The sequence below is a fragment of the Camarhynchus parvulus genome, chromosome Z (assembly GCF_901933205.1).
Source record: "Camarhynchus parvulus chromosome Z, STF_HiC, whole genome shotgun sequence".
Classification (NCBI taxonomy): domain Eukaryota; kingdom Metazoa; phylum Chordata; class Aves; order Passeriformes; family Thraupidae; genus Camarhynchus; species Camarhynchus parvulus.
This window is the reverse complement of record NC_044601.1, coordinates 37,547,156-37,563,637: the sequence shown is the minus strand read 5'-3', so window position 1 is coordinate 37,563,637 and position 16,482 is coordinate 37,547,156. Positions and strand designations below refer to the sequence as shown.

At 39.5% G+C, this 16,482-nt stretch overlaps 1 protein-coding gene across 3 annotated transcripts in view; it reads left to right on the top strand.

Annotated features, from left to right (window-relative positions):
* NTRK2 (neurotrophic receptor tyrosine kinase 2) overlaps positions 1–16,482 on the top strand; it is a 197,437-nt gene that overhangs the window by 173,677 nt on the left and 7,278 nt on the right. The window lies entirely within an intron of this gene.

Below are 16,482 nucleotides of genomic sequence, written 5' to 3'. Positions count from 1 at the left end.
TTATGTCTTACAAACAGTTCTTCTGCACCTATTCATCTTTTATATACCAATTTGTGTAGCAGCAGCTCACATGTAACAGAGCTAGGGTACTGAAATTTATAATGATCAGTCCTTTTCCCTTTTCAAATCAACAGCAAGATCAGGTGCAAGGCAACATAAAATTCCCTGAAAGAAACAATCAAAGCAGAAGTCTCATTTGGTGGTCTCAGCTAAGGAGGAAGTATCCCTTTGGGAAGCTAGATGGGCTGTGTGTCCTTTATTGTCATGCCTGCAACCTGCTCCCCAGCCGGCGCTGCAGTAGGTCCCCCTGTTTCACAGGAATACCAAGCAGCGCTTTTGTTGGGTGTGTTGGGTACTTCAGCTCCAAAACCCTGTGACACTTTATGGCACAGCAAGTTCTCACTTGTATCTGAAGTAAATTTTCAGTACTGAGCTGGTTGTTCAAGAGGTTGGAACAGAGAAGGAGAGTTGAAATATTTGTTATGTCCCTTGCATAAGTAGGTCTGCCTGGGACAGACATAAACAGCTTCATCTTGTCTTCAGAAAAGTGCTGACCCAGTGGAGTTTTCTGCTTCTCTGTTTTGTTTGTGTATTTTGGGGAGCACGCCAGTTTTATTGACCTTCTGAGGGCTCCCTTCATGAATAAATCATATCATAGGGAGCTTTGCTTAGAAAAAAGACACACAAGGACATTCGCCACTGCTGGTCTGAAAGCTTACAAGGAGACTGGGTAGAAGAGACAGTGTCCCTTGTAGGCTGAAATTTGAGCACTAAGATTGAAGAAAACATTCATTTTACCTTTATTATATGCCGGTAAATCCTCAGGAGACAGAACTGAGGACAAAAGTGCAATTCCCACAGCCACACAGCCTGAAGCAGAGACCAGAATTCTTTGGACACAGAGCTGGTGTTGAAGTAGGTGCCTGCCCAGAAAAGGCATCAGCGCATACAGACTGTGCCACAAATGCTGCATTTTCATGCGACTCCAGTCCAGCAGTTAGCCTGGGAAAGGGAGGCAGGACTGAAAAGCTGGGCAGAGGATCACAGCCTTATTGCCTAGGCAGGGGTTTGTCCTCTGCCAGCTTGTGCCTGAGGCCCCTTCAAACCATTTGCTTGCTGTAATCAGCCCTTTTTTCTGGCTAAAAACAGTCCTTAAGATCCAGATTTGGGATTGTCATAACCCCTTTGATGATATGGCATGTGCATACACCAGGGGTATTTGATCCAGACAGTAAATGGATAGGACAAAGGGGGCAGAAAGAAATTTGAATCATTGAGAAGAAAAAAGCTGGTAGTCTTGTTTTTCTCCTTAATGTCTGATTCCTTATGCCGTGTATATCCCTTTGCAGAACAACCCAGACCCATTCCTGACACAGTCAGCCTTGCACCTTCCCACTCCTCCACTTCTATTCCCCCTCCAGCATCCCCTTCTTTGATCTTCACCACTGGAATCCTCTCCCAGGGGTGATGGGGCAGGTTCAGGGTTTTTGACAGCTCAGTTTCCATGGCAGCCATGCTCCCCTCCTCCCAGACAGCAGCTTAGGAGGAGAAGGGAAGGACAGCAAGGGAAAGTCATTAAATTTGCCAATTAGTATGCAGGGCCAGGCAGTGGAGGCAGCGGTAGGGGTTCCTGGGCTGTGGACCAGCGGAAGAGGGCTGCAGCAGGCAAGAGCTGAAGGGCCCTGGCTGGGCAGCAAGCAGCGTCCTACACAGGACACACACCGTCTCTCTTATATATGAGCTCTCCAGCATCATTCCCACCCCATGAGAAAAATGGGACGTGAAAATAGAGAAAGCCCCTAACAGACACAAAAATTATGCATTCTGAAATGTCCAGTTGGAGAACTGCAGAGAGGGGAAGGGGTAGGGATACTTAACTTGAAGGCTTGGTATTTTCTCTGCTGCCTCTTAGCTTGTAGTCCATGGCAGAATGGGATTACAGAAAAGATGCAGCTTGAAGACCAGGGTGTATTTTTATAGAAGCAGAGGACAGGGGTCTGCTAGACTGTACTTATGCCAAGCAATATGCTGCCCCCTCCTGTAGAGCAGCTACTTTCTCTTTACATCAGTCTTTTTATTCATTTCTTGTCTTAGTCCAGTTGGTTTTTAAAAAAAATTCTCTGTTCTGTTAAATGGTTGCAACATTTTGTCCTGGGTTGACAATACTTCAGTAAAGCTGCCTCTTACTGAAATTTTATGCAGCTGCGCAGGATCTATAAATGTTCTGTGGTGTTTCTGAATAAACAGGGCAATGTAACAGTCTGTCATGGTTTAATCCCAGCGAGAACTAATTACTGCACAGCCCCTTGCTGACTCCTCATCTCTGCTGGGATGGAAGGGAGAATCAGAAAAAGTATGACTTGTGGGTTGAGATAAGAACAACTTAAAAATTGACAAAAAACTAAAATATTATAATAATTATTATTTTAACATTTATATTTTAATAATAGTATTATTAATGGAAAGGGGAGGGGCAAAGGAATAAAACCCAATAAAAGAGTGATGCACAACACAATTCCTCAGCACCTGCCAAAAAATGTCCAGCCCATCCACCAGCAGTGATTGGTGGCTCCCAATCAGCTTCCCCCAATTTATACAGAGGGCATAATGTTCTGTGATGTGGAATATCCCTTTGGCCAGTTTGGGTCAGCTGCCCTGGTAGTGCTCCCTCATGGCTTCTTGTGCACCTGCTGGCTGGCAGAGTATGGGAAATGGGAAAGTCCTTGACTTAGTGTGAGCACTATTTAGCAGCAATTGAATCCTCAGTGTTTTATCAACATTATTCTCTTAAAAAGTCCAAAACACAGCACTGTACCAGCTATTAAGAAGAAAATTAACTCTATCACAGGTGAAACCAAGACACAGGGAGAGATGATTAGATGGTTTTGTTTTGTTGTACTACAATATTTAATATCTGAAGGGAGAGCTTTCTAAGTATCTTAATGGGATATTGATTGGTAGTAGTTCAGATTTTTATTTTTTTAACAGCTCATGATCACTTCCTACCATCATTTCACTTTCCATGGAAAGAGTCTGCCTAGAGAAACATTAGAAGGATTTGCATATTAATTAATTATTTTGTTGTTGCTTGTTTTTGTTTAGGCTGTAAAATAATCCATTCTCTTCTCAATGTAGTTTTGTTCCCTATAGAATGTTTTAGTGCTTTATCTGGGATCCAGTTGTTTTAAGATATGTTTTATTGATCTCGTGTGAAGCTTTATTTTTTCTTCTGTGAATATCTGTAAAATGTACCTTCTCTCAGTGCAAATCTTGAGTATCTGAGTTGTATATGGAGCAGTTTCAAGCTCCATAGAATAGGGGGAAGAATTCTTTCTGGAAGTGATAATGAAAAAAATTCAGAGACCAATGATATTGCATGAAGCCGCTAATCATGTCTCTGTCAGCCTTTCACTGTGCCAAGCTACCCAGGGCTTGAAACACACTGGGAATGCCCTGAATGTTGCACACTCACATATTCAAAAAGGTGGCACTGTGTGCAGGAAGCTGCCCTCCAAAACATAATGGTCCCTTCCACATCCCAGCCCTCCAGCAGCAACCTCTGCTGAGATTCTTCTTAGCAGACCTCTGTAAATGTTTGCTTCATTTCTGCACCCATTTAGAGGATGCATGGTATCAAAAAGTATGCTGCAAAATATGTGACCTAAATTGAGCATCAGTCACATTTTATTTTAAATTGTCTGAGTAATTTTTGGTTTACGTTTTCATTCAAATCTTTTGGGAGCCTCTAGCTGCTGTGTTTTGCTGGGAAACACCAGCATTTTTAATTTTAAAATTCTTTGTTGTGCTCAAAATTCAGAGAAAATATTCAGTACTTTTGCCTGATACAGAACCAAAGGTATTTCAAACATCAGTAATTCTCACAGAGACAAGAAATTATTTTTCTGGCCACCATAGTTTTGTTGAGTAGAATAGTAAGAGTACCATAAGTAGCTAGCTAAAAGTTCATTTAATCAATCTGTTTGAATGTGTTGTGAAAGAGATTTTTAAGGGGAAACTTTCTCAAATCAAAAGTACAGGGGGAACTTTTCTGTTGCCTTGTTAACTTATTCTGCTTATCCCACATCCTCTGCTGCTTATGAGTCTTCTGAATCATAAGGTATTAACATAATAGTCAAAACTTATTGTGATTCTTCTGTCAGTTAGTCCTTAGACTAAATACAACAATCTCTTCCTTTACAGAGCTTAATTCTACTCTCTTCTTCTTTGTATCAGCAAAGCAAAACAAAAAGATCTAGGGCTTGGTTGCACATAGGCTGTTTCTGGATACCATTGCACAATAGAAAAAGATTGTCCATTTTTTCAGAATAGTAAAAGATTATTGAATTCTAGAACTAGCATCCCAACTCATGCTTGTAGATGCAGTTTTAGCTTTCATTTAAGTTATGGCATCTTTCTCTTTCTCTGCATAAACAGTGCCTAAAATGATAATAATTAATATTGACAAGGATAATCTTGTGTTAACAAAAAATATTATTTTTTAAATACATTTGAATCTTCCAAATCATAATGATAAGATTTTTTTATTACTATACAGTGTTACAGTTAATTATTCTACAGATGACCTTTTGGCAAATACTCTGTAGTGATTGGTATGCATCTCAGTGTTAAAAATCAGCAGAACATGAATAGTATTTCTTCCCTTGCTCTCCGTCTAAGAGCATCTTGAGCAACTTGCATGGCATAGCCTTAAGTTGCTATCCCACAGAGATATAATTTCACCCTTGATGCTAAGGCATGATAATAGAATGCAAGCCTTTGACACAAATAATAAAGATATTTACAGGTGCCTAACTTGCTGGTTGTGCATTTCAGCTTGGTCTCCTAAGGGAACTAGGACATAGACAGTAATGGAAAAGGCTTTTTGGCCCAGTGTTGGGCATTGCAGAAGAAATTCCTGGTTCAAATGCAAAATAACTAAAGTCTATACTTCTCCTGCAAGATAAAATACAAATGTACTTACAGTTTTGGAGAAAACAATTATGTCTGTTCCTATGATGGCAGACATAACCTCAGGACCTGTAGAAATTTGTGGCCAGTCTGCATGCTGTGATTCTTTCCCCAAAGCTCTGCCTGAGTTTCACCTAGAGAGCCTGAGTTTCACCTGGTCTTGGTGACAGCTGAAAAGCTTTTTGCATGGCTGCTCACAACCTGTGAAATCCATCAGGAGCCAGTGGAAATTGCCTTGTCTCTGTTCACCCTCTGTGCTCTTCCCATTCCCACATCCTCTTTTCTGTGTTACTGATACTCCTCTTGATTCCTTTCCCTATTCCCCAGAGCTAGGGTGCCATGTTGTTGCTTCATTTTGTAGCTGCTACTTCATTAAAGTGCTCCTGCTGAGCATAAAGAGGCCCTTATTTGGGCAAGTACATCGGGAGGAGTAACCTATATCAGGTTCATTTAACAGGGAACATTCTCCCCTACTTTTGCTATAGTTAAGACAGTCGTGGAGGCAGTGATTTCCTTTTGCCATTATTGTGTTCTCCTGTCACAGAAGGACATGGAATCTGGGAAGTTGTCTGACCTTAAAGAGCAAGAAGTGGAATTGCACTTTGTCCAGGAATTGTAATGCTTAATTCCTGTCTGATTCAAGTAGGCTCACATATGATATTCATTGCAATCTCTTCAAAACAGCCAAGAAAAGTACATGGAACCTTATTTCTGCCTTTCGAATGTCTAGCTTCCACCTGACTATTTCCACAGCGCAAGAATTCTCACAGAAAACTGGAAGCATATCTTGCTTTCCACCAGTGACATACTGACCATAACAGTGAAGTGCTTTACCAAATACACTGCAGTGCCCTATAATGTATGTATGTCATGTATACATATACATACATACATATATACATACATATATATATATATATGTCAAAATTAAGTGGCATACATTATACATTTTGGGATAGAGTCTCCATGATCTTGCATTAATCCAGTTCTTTCACTACCTAGTGCAAGGTTCTCAGCATCAGAGCACCCAATCACTCATATAGCAATGAGTATGTAAATACAATATACAAATATATTGAGTATATAAAGTGTTCAAAAGAATTGAAAAGCAACTTAAAACAGATAAATGCACACTTCAGCAACTTGGAGGACATTAATTTAAAATGTCAGTGCTCACATATACTTGCCATACTAGCAAGGCAGTCTCCTTTGTCAGTATTAACTAATCAGCACAAGCTCACTGATAAAATTAACAAGTCATAAAATTAATGCTCTATTCTGGAAGGCTGGAGTAATCATACAGAATGGGTTTTCACAATACAGTGGATTTTCAAACTTAAAATTATGATGGTAGGAAGAATATTCTTTTAGGAGAAGATTCTATTAGAACTTAAGTGTTGCATCTGCTTTTCATTAACAAAAATCTCTTAGCTCAGTGGCTGAAGAGTCTTGAGAGAGAACTGCTATCTGGCATAGAGGAAAGGAAAATAAAATGAGGCTGCAGCCTAAGTGTGGGGTCAAGGTTAATGGGAACACCAGAACCACCCCTGATGGATACAAGATCCAGGGACTTTTTTGATGGAAATTCCCATAGAGGTTATTTAGTGAATGTGATGGCTTAATACACAGAAAGAATAAATAGATTTGCCTGGCAAGAAAGCAAAGAAAATTATATGCTAAGGGCTGAAACACATAACTTTTTAATAAGAACATCATTGAGTGCATGTAATAATAGTCTGTGGGGATCGTCCTAAACATGTCCAAAGAGTAATAAAGTAGCATGACTTTAAAAGGAAATGCAGGCTTTATGGAACAATATTTCAGAAGTTTTGATCCAAAACAGATAAAAAATATTCTGAAGTAGAAAGACTCACAAACAGGATTAGAGCTGTGTTAACCCACTGTGATATAAAAAAGTAACACTGCAGGTGCTATGGAAAACTCATTTGTAATTATTTACAAGTAACTAGAAAAAGTGGTGGTGTTGTTGTTGTTGTTGCTGTTGCTATTATTATTATAACACTGCAAGCCTGTATAGGAGCCTCATGTAGATCAGGACTCCATTGATCTAGGTATTTTACGAGCAGAGATCAAAATACTAGTTCCAGCCTAATAGAAATATTACACGGTTTAGTAATAGATTTTCACAGAGTTGATTTGGAAGTCCTAGCCTGAAGTATTCCTGACAGTCTAAAAAACTGGGTCTGTAGACAATCTCAGAAAACCCCCCAAAAATTGAAATATGCTGTCCTAACAACATAATACCTTCATTTCCCACTTGGTTTATTTTGAATGTCTCCAGGACTTCATGAATCTTGGCAACTCTGGAGTCTGGGAAATCTGTACGTAAAATTTATATTGAAGATTATAAAGTTGACCTTCAGTTCTAATAGTAGAGATCTAAAAAATTTCATTACTTGTCCTAACTACTTTGGTGTAAAGTTGCTGCCTTTTTTAAAAAAAAAATCAGATCTAACCTTTAAGCTCTCCAGATTTACTGCAGATCCTACTTGTTGGAGCAGGTGAACTAAAATTATGTTTCTATATTTATTTTGAAGTAATTATTGAAATGCAGCAAGTAGGGGATTCCATGTGTAATAGGATTCTTATTTACCCGGAGAGGAAGATAAGCATATATGAGGATGGAACCACCTCAGAGTTGCATGGTTACAGTGAGGAGTAGCATCAAACAGAGGAAAAGGTGGAAGGAGTGCTCCCTTGGGGCACCACAAAATATGAGAGAAAAGCAAGGAAAATAAGTGTAGTTGTGTGTTTCTTTTCCACCCATCTCTTCTTTGTTAACACATTACTGACATTTGGTGAAGGATGTGAGGAGTACATTTCACAATCTGTAGTGTGGAGATCTATACTTCAGACCTTCACAGAGTCCCGAAATGCAGCAGTGCTGGTGCAGAGTCCTAAATCCTTTCAAAGTTTACTCTGATCTTCCTTAGTTCCCCAGGATCACCTGGTAATAAGCAAGTTAAGGAGGCTTTATATCAGAAAGCCAAACCTCCACCCTGATGGCATGCCTTCAGTGAATGGATACACCCAGGGAAGTTTCAGGGGCCATTTCTTACTAGATTAACACTCTCTGCCAATGCTGGCTTCTTGGGAGATTATCCAGCTTTGTTTTACAGGCAGAAGGTAAAATGCTTCAGCCACACAGGCAGAATTTAAAGCTCAGTGTTGGTGTTAAACAAATGCAGCCATGTGAATTCCAAGAACCATTGTATACACAATGCAGGATATTGTTTCCCAAATGGAAAATTGCAGTGCTGATGGAAGAGATGAACACTGACAAGAAAAATTAAAAAAAAAAACCAAAAACAAAACCCAACTTAATATGAAACCAAATCCCAAATTTATGGTTCCAGGCCCTCTGCTTGTGCAAATTTTCCCTTTACACCAGTATAGGAATTTGTCCAAGAGCTATAAAATGAGTTCATCACTCCTTGGGCTACACTTTGGCTCTTGTATCCAAGAACAATATTTTCAGCATGGCTTGAGGAATAACTCAACATACAAATTTGATGAGAACAATTCAGGATTTTGCAAGCTCCATAGGAATGAGGTGGGGTTTTTTTCCTCCAGTAATAGCAGTTACTTGTATTTTTAATAATTGTGTTGCATGTTGTTTGTTGGATGCCTCATTTCAGAGGTAATGCTTGTTTCAACTCATAGAATGATGTTGTGGCATGAGTAAGGAGAGAAAAACTAGAATTCATGGAGGGAAAAAAACAGAGAAATTTTTCTGTTCTATTTTAGTGAAACTTTTATCTTGTGTTTTCCAGTTTATGTAAACAAATTATGGCCCAGAGAAAGTGTGAAGCAGGAAACATCATCAAGACTGCAGAAGAGAAGGAATATGAGTACAAGGATCTTGTCATTGCCTTGTTTATTAGCATCTGGGGGAAGGGGGAAGAGGCTGTCTTACAAAATTCAAACTGGAACATCTGAGACATTTCAGCTAGAAATTGTGATGCTCCCATGCAGTGTACTTTATAAAATATACTTTTGTGACTCACAAGGGAGAAGTAGTGCTACAAACCAAGCTCTGTTGCTCCCCTTTTCTCCTGTGATGTAATTTGACATGACCAATAGAGCCAGACATGCTATGTTAACCTTCAGTAAATTTGAAGAAAAATGTGGTTTTCAGTAAAATATGGGGGAAAGTTGCAATCTTTAGTAACTAAGAAATAGCTTTCAGACTTGACAATAGCAGTAAGAGATTTTCCAGTGAACACAGACTGTCTTATGTGGTGTGCTATTTGGCTTTCAGAGTCTGTGCTCAAGTTCTGCAACTTGTTGATATTGACTGTGCTGTTAATCTGGCATCTCATCACATTATACCTCCAACCCTCACCGGCAAAAGCAAAAGAGTTTTGAATTTTAGCTGTGACACAGATTTGTAGAAGCCAGTTTTGCAGTGCATATTAAAGATTATTTTTAAAACCTCCTTAGCCCCAGCAGCCCAAACTACTTAGGATTAATATAAAAGTGGAATTTTATATATTATAAACCACTTTGAAAATCAGAAAGACAGTAGCTGCAATTCATTAATATTGCATTGCAAAATTGTTTTGCTGTTGACTTGGACAGATTAGATGATCATACTGGAGCCTGTGAGGACTTTAACATGAGTCATTCTAGCTGCTTGTCTACTGGTACTTAATATCTCTCTTCATCTGCTGGTACAACCAGCAGACATTCAGATGTGGAAACAGTGGTAAGGTAAGAGATATAGTGGCAAGTTTTTGTAAGGACTTCAATATCAAAGAACCTCACATGAGCTCTACATTCTGAGCGGAAAGTCATGCCACTGGAGTGACCAGTATCTATATATTCTGTGGCATAACTTGGTATGGAAAATTAGGAGAATGTAGAGTGTTTTAGAAAGGAGGGGTCATCTGATTCAACCGATCTTCTCTGGCTTTTCCAATCTCCTTGCTTTTTCACTAAGATCCTGAATTCACCTCTTTAGAAATGAATTTAGATCTATACTGAATTTACTGAAATACACTGTCCAAAGTGTCATTCCTTCCAATTTTCCACAGCATATCTCCCTTTCTCTTTGCTTAGGTGTTTGTTTGTTGTTTAACACTAAAATACCATTATCGTTTTGAATCAAAAGACATTGTACTTTAAAGGAATATACTTTTTTTTGTTCATACACACTTCAGCTTGAAACCAAAAAGCTGTTATCCATTCATTTTAAGTGCTGCAGATTTCTACTCAAGTTAACTTCGCTTCTGTCTTTCTGAAAAGAGATCTTTCTTTTAATCAGAGATGTGAATCACGTCACCTTCTTTACAGCACTTATCTGATCTGATATCCAGTGCACTTCATCTTCTTTTCTTAGAAGAGTAAATGGCCTGTAGTGCAATAACTACTACAGTTTATTAATTATCCTATTTGTCTAGCCCAAACTGATATTGTGTTGTGTAAAACACAACAATAGGCACCATTTCTTATCTGCTTATCTTAACATTTTAAGATCTTTGGATGATACTGAATGGCAAGATGCTCTAGATCATTGACTTATTTTAATTTCATGTGATATCTCCCCATCATTCCATCTTTATGCCAGAATTATTTCTAGCCCTGCATAAGCATTGCTGAGAGGTTTAGTAAGGACTGCATATTGCAATATGTGGCCCATCCAAACAGAAACATAGGAATAACTTCTCCAAAACCCCTTCTAGTCCAGGATCCTGTCACTGTGAGAAACTGGTAACTGTGGAATCGTATGGAAACATGCTAAGCACATATTAATATTTTCCTCAAGTACTCTCAGCCTCCAGCTTTCTGCAGCTCCAGAGCTCCCTGGGCCAGAGACAGTATCTTCATATTTGATATCCCTTGTCAGATTTTATCCTTCATCAGTTTGTTTAATCACTTTTTGATCCCAGATAAATCTTCCATGTTGGCAGTATCCCATGTCAGTGAGTTCCACAAGCAAATGTACATTAGGCGACAGGGTGCCTCTTTTTGTTCATTATGAACCTGCCATTTACACATTTTTTGGTACCTTCTGGTTGCTTTGTTACGTGAACGTCAGAGTAACTAGTCTTTCTTCATCTTCTCCATACTGCTCGTGGTTTTATAGAGCCTAATGAGAAGAGTTTTGTCTCCATGACACAAAATTGCCACACAATAATAAACTGAGCAGTTGAAGAGAGAATTTACAGTGTAATAAATGTTGTAGATCAAGTTTCACTTTTCTGACAAAACCACTGATAGAATTAATTAATAAGAGTTAAAAGTGAAAATGAAAGGACACATTTTTAGCTATTGTCTAATAATATGCCTTATTTTTTTAAATCAGTAACCTCTTTTATTGGAGTGGTATGGCTTATTATGACTATGAAAATAATATATTGCTTTTCTGCAAGTAGACATGCAGGACTGATATTTCAAGAGAAGACATTGACTTCATCTGCAAGGCCAGGGCATGAAAGAAATGAAAATAACAATTACTGATTTTTTTTCCTATGCTAAGAGAAATATTTACCAGCTTTATGAGGGGGAAAGAGCAGATGTTCAGCAAGAGAGGAGAGGTTTTCAGTTTTAGCAATAAGACATGATAATTTTTGCAAAGAACATTTCTTTGCAGTTATATCATCCTGAGATGGGGAAACAAGTCAGAAGACCAAAAATATAAATAGTGAAAAATACTCTAAAATGGCATTATCTTGCAAGTATACTGTTTTTTTATTTTTTTTTAGGAGAGGGTGAACAAATGATTCAAAAGATTCAACTCCTTTCTAGTTTGACAGACTAAGGTGTGGTTGTGTTAAAGATATTGAATATATACTTGTCACATGACTTTTAATTTGGACATATGCTGAACTATATTGCTGCACTCAAGTCTACCACCCTGAATTTCAAAAGGCCTGAAAACAGCAGGACTGTGGAAAGATGCACCAAACAAGCCAGACAGGACACTGGGACAGGATCAGGGCTAAACCCCTGACAGTCATTCAGGCTAACAAAGTAAAGAGATTACTTTTATTCTCTTGGCAGAAAAAGCATCACTAGTCTTTACAGAATATACAAAGTACTATGACACATTACTGAAATGTCGCTCTGCAGGAATCGTGGGAACATGGGAACGTGAAATGTTAATGAGGAAGTCTGTTTTCCAAGGCTATGCAATTGGTTGCTGTGCTTTTTAGTGCATGAATTCAGAGTAATCTACTACTTAAAGGCAGAAAGTGGGGGGGGAGAAGATAATCAGAAAAGGGTTACGTAACAGAATGCCTGCAAACATTGGGAATTCCATTTGATGTCCTCTCCAGGGGTGCTAGAACATCCCCAAACATGGTCACTGGGCATTTAGGAGGAAGACTGTTCTGACTGGTCTCTGTCCTGTCCCTTGTTAGCTGCTGCAGCACCCTGCAGCTGGGTTGTGGAGCCCCAAAGCAATCCATCACCCCCAGCACCACAACCCCCAGTGAACCTACAGTTAGACTGGGCTGCAGCTGGCATGCATTGCAAAGGAGCAGCCAATCCCTCCTCATGGTACTCAGATGAATAAGGCATAAACCTGGTGTGAATTGATTAAATGGGCATCTTAGCAACAGTGCTGGTTGATTTGCCTGAGGGTCAGAAGGTTCTGCAAGAGAGATCTTGATGGAGTGGCTTAAGGACAGCTGCATGAGGTTCAACAAGGCAAAGCGCTGGGTTCTGCACTTGGGTCACAACAACCCCATGCAGTGCTACAGGCTGGGGGAGGAGTGCTTTAAGAGCTGTTCCATAGGAAAAGACTTAGAGGTACTGGTCAGCAGCAGCTGAACATGAGCCAGCACACACCCAGGTAGCCAAGAAGGCCAATGACATCCAGGCCTGTATCAGACATAGTGTGTCCACCAGGAAGAGGATAGTGATTGTCCCACTGTACTGCACACTGGTAAAGCCACACCCCAAATCCTGTGTCCAGTGCTGGGCCCCTTGCTCTGAGCTACTGAAGTTGTCCAGAGCAGGGCACCAGGGCTGGTGAAGGGTCTGGAGCACAGGCCTTACAAGGAGCAGCTGAAGGAGCTGAGTTTTTTTTGTCTAGAGAGGAAGAAGCTGAAGGGAGAATTTATTGCTCTCCATAACTGCCTGAAATGAAGTTGTAGTGAGGTGACGGTTGTTCTTTTCTACCATGTCTCAAGAGAAAGGATGAGAGGAAATGGCCTTAAATTACACCAGGGAAGGTTCAGATTAGAAAATATTTTTTCTCTGAAAGAGTGGTTAGGCACTGGAAAAAGTTGCCTGGAAAAGTGGCGGAGCCACAGTCTCTGGAAGTGTTCAACGGGCATCTGCATGTGGCACCTGGGGACATAGTTTAGGGGTGGTTATGGTGATGCTAGATGATTTAGAACTAGATGATTAACTAGATGATGAAATAGACAATCTTTCAGGTCTCTGACAACCTTGGCAAGTCTGTGTGATGATTCCATATCTGTGGAATAATCTGTGATTATTTCTTGTGCCTTTCCTGGCCTGTGGCTTGCGTCTTATCTGTGCAGCCCCACATACCCCTTGTGCCTTCCACATCTCTGTAGGTTGGCTTCCCCCAGCTACACCCTCTGTCTTCTGTTTCCAGCAGGAATACAAGGCTTCATTTCGTTTTCTCTGCAAGAAAACCATTTTCTCACAATCATCAGACACAAGGCCTTGGATTTCTATGGCAACGGTGCCATGAAGTTTGAATAGTGAACATTTCAGGGTATAGACAGATATATTTTTAATTGGAAGAACTTAAACTATAAAATTAGAGGCCCTGCTTCAAGACTAAGACATTGTCCTCCTATAGCAGGCCTAGAAGATTAATGTTTGCAAATAGATTAAAACAATGTTCAAGGCCAGCTTCTCTCGCACCTTTTAAAGTGTTAAATTAATTGAAAAGATGGTTGCTTAAAGTGGTGACAAGTGTTAATGACATTGTGTAGTGGGAAGTGCAACATTTCATACATGGGACATTGTGGTAGTTTTTCCTTCGAAGAGCTTCTTTGGAGAACATGACAGCTCACTGATTGGGCATAGCAGTCTCCTCCCTGTGGATTGTTTGCATGTTGCAGAGGCTAATTCACCAGGTTTTCCAACCCAGTATAGCTAGTAAAAGCAGCTAGTAAAAGCTAGCTAGAATATAGCGAAAGGCTATAGCTGGGCTAGGGTGTACTTTCATAAATTGGCATTTGGAAGTTCTTAAGTCTGTATTTCTGTAGAAGCACAGTTCTAAATAAAACATGATATTGTATGGCATTATGGTGATAATACAGCTGCTTTCAGGTAAGTATCAAGAAAACCTACTCTAATTTGTATACATAAAATGGTCATACAGCTACATTATGAATTTTAAAGAGATAGCATATTAAGTTAAAACTCTAATGCTTTTAATCCTGTCATAACGTTAGCTAGACTGAATATTAAGGCTTTATTTAGGCATAACTGTAGCCTGTTCAGCACAAAACCATTTGAAATGTATGTGTATCAAGCAGCACTGAAATTACAGTGTGTGTGGTATGGACTTTACACTACAGAATACTGGTGATACCTGAGAGCTTTGTAATAACCTGCATTTCTTATTAAAGGACATGCTGAAGGCATCTCTTTGAAGTACTCAGAACCTTTAAACTTTGGTCAGCGAAGTAATGTTCTCATTCACTGGTTCCTCTTGGAAAAAAAACTCCTAGCCTTGTTGAGAGTACGGCAACAACAGCAAAAAGGCACCCCACCTCTCTTCACTGCTGCTATGGCACAACCCTTGGGCACTTGGACTCTTAAGATAAAAATCAAAAGAAGCTCTCAACAGGCACAATTTGTTTCGGACACCCTGCAAACAGTTGTGTCAAGTCCTAGGCTTCAGTTCAAAAAGCTCTGAAGTATGTGCTTCACTTTAGGCATACAACAAGCAGAGCCCTTAATGCTTTTCTGAACTGAGGGAGTGTTGATTCAGTAACCACTGACTTTTAATAGAGAAGGAAACATGCATTTTGAAGAAATGCCTTTGGCCCATACTTGTGGTTTCAGTGGAACTGAACTAAAGTGCAAGGTGCTCTAAGACCATGGGTAGATGCACAGTGTGCCATAGATGATCAGTGTTGCAGAGGTCTTGTCTTCATTGCAGTGCCATCTGTCAAGACACTCTGTATATACTTTTGTTGATACCTTGAAAGGCAATAAATTCTATCTTCATAAAGATATTGAGGTGTTTGAAGTAACATGAATGATAGAGATGGAGAGACCGCAGGACTTCCCAGTACTGGTCAAGTCCTCTGTCCAGTGAACTCTTGTGCCTTCAGGGACATAAATGGACATAGCTCCAGGCAAGATGATACCTGGGAAGAGCGCCAATGAGCCCTGTGCCTTGTGTTTACCTGTAAACTGAATTCTTGGTGTCAATACTAACAAGGCAGTCTTGCTATGACTGCTGAGAGAGAAAGCTACACATGTTACAGATCAGAGGTGATGTTAGTCTAGAGGAGATTGTCCTTCATTTTCTTGAGTGGCATTAAAAACTCAGCATAGAATCCTACGAAAAATAGACTGGATCTGTAGTGAAAAAACATAAGAAGATTTGAAGAGTGGTTGGGGATTTTTTAAAATTGCTTTTCAAAATCTCTTGATTTAAGATGTGACCAAAAAAAAAGTAAGGTCACATATTTTATTGTCTATGGCTTTCATTAATTTTTGAAGGAATGAGTCAAAGAAATTGCTGAACAAAACCAGTAGCAGAGGTTATATGATGAGCAGATGTAAGAGCCTTTTTAATATTTAATGAGACCAAAACGTTCTCATCACTAACCATCTTTTCATGGCACTTGCCTTTTGAATGGGTGTATGTGGCTGCTTTCTAAAGAACTAACTTTTTTGTCTCTCTAATTAAATACTTCTCAAGACTGGCTTAAAATTGGTGGTGGTTTGGAAGCGTTTGGTTGTCATGTCATTTTAGGTTATGATAAGGTGGGAAACTGAGTGTTTGGTTGCATCTCAGCATGTTAGTGTGTTCAAACTCCCCACATAATTGAGGGGCCTCTCAATCAAAGTTGATGAGAAATACCAAAGCACAGAGCCAGAGAGATAAACTGTTAACAAAGAGACAAATGGGCCAATTGGAAAAAGCACTTAAAAATGTGTATCCATTCTCTATCAGTGCAGTGCACAGGAACTGGGTCCCTTTTTAGATGGCTTGGACACCTGTGCATAGCGACCTGCATGGAGTCAGAAGCAATTGTTGACAATTCAGTGTTAGTGCAGCAATACCATAACTGGTAATGGATATCACGTGTGATGTAGAGATTATGTTAACCCTGACTGTTGGGTTTTTCTTCCATTTGCTGTTTGAACATAAGAACAAGAAGGTCATTATTTATAACAAATGTTACATGGCAAAGGAGAAATTATATTTTGAATTGACAGAATCCTGAAAGTGTAAATGTGGTTTCATAACTAAATATATTTTCAGAAAGGAGAATGAGTTAATCGAGAATAAGATGTCCTTGAAAAAGCTTTCTTTTTTTTTTT